We start from the raw sequence: 4,383 nt of genomic DNA, 5'->3' as shown, positions 1-4,383 counted from the left end.
CAGTGATTTCTGTTTTCATTGCTTTAATAGTATTTTTTACGGGTTTGTTAGAACAGTAATTTGACGAGTATGGCCAATTGAAAACAGCTTTACACGCTATAATATAGTTACTCTAAATATTACGTTATTTACCTACCTATTTTAAAACTTAAATATTTCTGATGAGCACCCAAGTAATCTACTTTAGAATGTAAGAAAAAAACGATTATATAATTATTAAATAAAATATTGTGTAACTATTTGTAACATAAAAAAATTAAAATAGAAAATACAAAAAGATTCCTTCGAGCCGGATTTGAACCAGCGACCTATGGATGCCAGCTGAATACCTCTACAGTCCACCGCTCTACCAACTGAGCTATCGAAGGGACATAGCTCGGGCCGAAATTATGTAGTACTTGCTCCAGCGAAGACGTCATTTTATCAAGATTTTTTATTTATTTATAGATGACACAAACTTGCACTACAACTGTGACTGTGAGAAGGAAGCAATAAGAATAATAAAGCAGCGGTGCTGACAGCCCGGACCGTGGCGTCTCTCAGGTCGGATTCAGAGCAGGAGTGCGGGCACGCGGGGCAGTCCAGCAGGTGCACCATAGTTTGCGGTGCTGTGTCGCAACCACATTGGGTAGAGTGGCCACGAAGCAGTCCCCATTCAGCCATGCTCTGCTTACAACGGCCAACCTGAGACCTGAGCCTGTTCATCGCCTTCCAGATGGGCCATGGTTCTTTGTTGCCGGGTGGTAAGTGCTCCGACACTGGTACATATGTGTCTGGCGGGGGACACCGCCTCCACCATAGTGAGCAGCGAGCGTCGGAGTGTTCGCCCACCAGAGGGCGAGTACACCTGATAAAACTTTTGCGGCTTTTAAGGCGGACGGGTGGCGGGTTATGGCCGTGCAGCGGGTGGCGTGGGTCAGTTTGTTGTTTTCGCATTTCGCTAGCGCAAGCGACCTCTCTGCGGATGTCTGGGGGGGCCACACCCGCAAGCGGATATAACTTGTTCAGCGGGGTCGGCAGAAGGCATCCGGTTATAGTACGGCAGGTGTCATTGAGTGCAGCTGTTACAAGGCCCGCGTGTGCAGATCGATGCCAGACTGGACAGGCAAACTCACCGACTGAAAAACATAGTGCCAGTCCAGTAGTGCGCATAGTATGTGCAGTCGCTCCCCAACTTGTCGATGTAAGTCTCCGCAGCAGGTTATTACGCGCGCTGACTTTCATACGGGTGTTGGCGCAATGGGTCTTAAAAGTCAGTGACCTGTCCAGCGTGATTCCTAGGTATCGTGACTGGAGTGACAGAGAAAGATGTACGCAATTTGCGATCTTCGGTGTCCGTGGTAGGCCTTCAGCCCTCAGGTCCTTTGAGTAGCCCAGTGATCACACCACACCAAGTGCACACAAGTTTCGTGTTTGCATCGACTTTGAACGAGAATTACATTCAACCATTCACTTGATTTCGTTTATTTTGCTATGATGTAGCTCTGTCACCGTGTTATACGTCTCAGGAATAATCCAGTAACTTTATACATTTTAGCGTTTGCATCAAATCCGGTAGTTCTGATTTTTAGGGTTCCGTACCCAAAGGGTAAAAACGGGACCCTATTACTAAGACTCCGCTGTCTGTCTGTCCATCTGTCACCAGGCTGTATCTCATGAACCGTGATAGCTAGACAGTTGAAATTTTCACAGATGTATTTCTGTTGCCGCTATAACAACAAATACTAAAAACAGAATAATATAAATATTTAAGTGGGGCTCCCATACAACAAACGTGATTTTCTTGCCTTTTTTGCGTAATCCGACTAGCACTTGGCCGGTTTTTTACAGACTTGTTTATGAAAGTAGGTACGATTTCAAGACGTGTTTAAAGTATACTAAATTTGCTACAATACGAGACTAGTATTATCTCTGTAAATCTAATAGTTACCGAGATAAAGCCCTTCAAAATTTATAATTTTTTTTAAACTTTAATTCGTAGGCTATAAGTAAGTGCATTCAGTATGCACTTTTGTCTCAGGGCGATGCCGCTTGGCCGATTGTCCCTAAGGTCAAACAAAGCTGATTTGGCCCGGTAGTATTCATAAACAAGTCTGCAAAAAATCAGAACTACCGGATTTGACGCAAACGAACCCCGTACTTTCAGGCGACAAAGTTACAGTATTCTAATACTGATGCATGTAACTGCGTCGAAATATCGGGAGCTCATAAATAATACATAAGGTAATTACAGCCTATATCATATAAGTCTATTAGAATGTATCTTATCTTATCTTATCTTATCTTATGGTTTCGGGGGCCTTTGCGAATACACTTCGACCCATAGGGATCTTTTGTGCAGTTCTAGGAAAGATCTATTAGAATGTAAAACCTAGAACCTAGTGAATTTTTTAAAAAAATTGTTAAACTGTGTTTAGTTCTTGCTTGCCCTTCTATTCGAAACCAGTGTAACATTGATTGTACATGTGGTCCTTCGAACCGGAGTAAGTTAGTAAGTTCTGATACTTAACGTATCGTAAAAGAGAATAAGTGTTCTTAAATTAATTCGCCCTGGTACGAAATACATCGTAAAAGAAAATAAGTTTTCTTAAATTAATTCGCCCTGGTACGAAATAAAAAACCGATAAACATACACTACGTACATTTACCACTTTTTCCAAGTAGACTTGTTCGATACTAGTTTAAAAATGACAAGACACGGTACAAGTGAGCTTCGTAAAGGAGAGTGGCAGGCGAGGCGATGGACCGCGAAATGAAAAACCCCTTTTCATGTCTGACTGTCTGACAGGCACGTAAACAGGGAAAGGAACATTGGGATATTTGGGATCTTTCTACAAAACGACTTAAGTGGGAACGTGAGCCGGCGTTTAGTCCATTAAAAAATCATTTGTGTCGAAGTCTATTCAAGGGTCCCACTTTGTCGCTTACCTTAAAGGACGTATGAGGCCTTATTAATTGGTCCTTCGGAGCAAATAGGCTGTGATGGCTCCTCTACACGATGGTCCAGCGGTGGATCAGCGAGATGGCCATGTGATGGTTGAGAGCACGCACTATGGAATGGGCCACATGTAGATGCGTACGCACCAATGCTGGCCCACTACCTTTGATATGCAGACTAAAAACCGACACCGCGGCCATCCTATCGCTATCTCGCCGCGCCAGCATAAGCCATCCGACACCACTCCTCTCTACACGCTGACCCATCTTAGTGAGCCAGTATGATGGCCCATCGTGTAGAGGAGCCATGACAGACGGACAGACAGACAGACGCACGAGTCATTTCTACAAAGGTTCCGTTTTTACCTTTTGAGTTACGGCAGCTTGAAAAACTTTTATTTTAACCTCCGGTCTCAACTGTTTCCTCCACCAATATTAAAATATCGTAAATAATTAATTGGAACACTAATATTGCTTTCCTAATCTGCGATAAAATAACGTATTTTTTTAATTAATAAATCAAGTCATTCGTTAGCAAATGTTTCCGTATAACAGAAAAATTAAAAATCAACTTGACTGGCACTGTAATCCGGCCAGGAGTCGAGAATACGAAGACACAGGAAGAATATGAACTGTATTTATAGTGTTTTAAAATTGACAATTAAAACAAAGAATACAAAAATCCAAGGCACAGGTTACCCCATTTACCTACAGGGCAATCAGTAAGAAAATGTCGGTTAAGTACGTCATTTATTCCTCGGTCTCGCTTGAGGAATCGCCCCGCAGAGACCTCCGTCAGTGTTACAGCTACAGCCGAGCCGTTGCGAGAGCAAATACGACTGACCTAATTCCGATGGACATTGCTGACACAGTGATAGAGAATTGGTGCAAGCCGTAGGATTAACGCTAATGTTATTGGTTCTTTGTTTTTATAGGTTTATCTGTGTGTAGGTACACTTTCATTGGCTCACAATTAGTTTTGATCCCTAGTACGGTAGCCATGTTTTTAATTAAGAAAGTTTTTTTTTAAATCAGTCAACTGCAGAATAGGAGGTACGGGCTGGAGATAAGCTATTTATTGGATGGAATACAGGCTTATTTTGAAAATACAATTCAAGAATCAAATGTTTTATTCGTGATAAACTTAAAACTAAAATTACATACAAAAGTATAACTAAAACTATAGGAATTTATGAAATAGGAGTTGAAGTTTACCACGAAAATGGTCTCGCCTCAGCATAATGCTGACCCGAAAGTCAGCGCTGATTTTGGGCCACGATCGCAGCCGTACGACACGGGCCAACCATAAGCTGAACGCAGCCTTTGCAGCAGCGACCAGCGCCATCTTGTCTACTGCCTATGGCAGTTGGCAATTAAATAGGAAACTACCTATATAGATGTGGTTCAAGTCGTAGCGTCGTAGTTCGTGTGCATATAAGGTACCTG

At 42.5% G+C, this 4,383-nt stretch overlaps 1 non-coding gene across 1 annotated transcript; it reads right to left on the bottom strand.

Moving 5' to 3' along the window:
• Positions 1 to 280: 280 nt before the first annotated feature.
• Trnay-gua (transfer RNA tyrosine (anticodon GUA)) lies at positions 281 to 368 on the bottom strand. Its single transcript is given in 2 exon segments — positions 281 to 316; positions 332 to 368. It is a non-coding gene; the product is annotated as a tRNA-Tyr (tRNA).
• Between the last annotated feature and the right edge of the window lie 4,015 nt (positions 369 to 4,383).

This window comes from Cydia strobilella, chromosome 6, assembly GCF_947568885.1.
Source record: "Cydia strobilella chromosome 6, ilCydStro3.1, whole genome shotgun sequence".
Classification (NCBI taxonomy): domain Eukaryota; kingdom Metazoa; phylum Arthropoda; class Insecta; order Lepidoptera; family Tortricidae; genus Cydia; species Cydia strobilella.
This window is presented reverse-complemented; position numbering and strand designations above follow the sequence as displayed.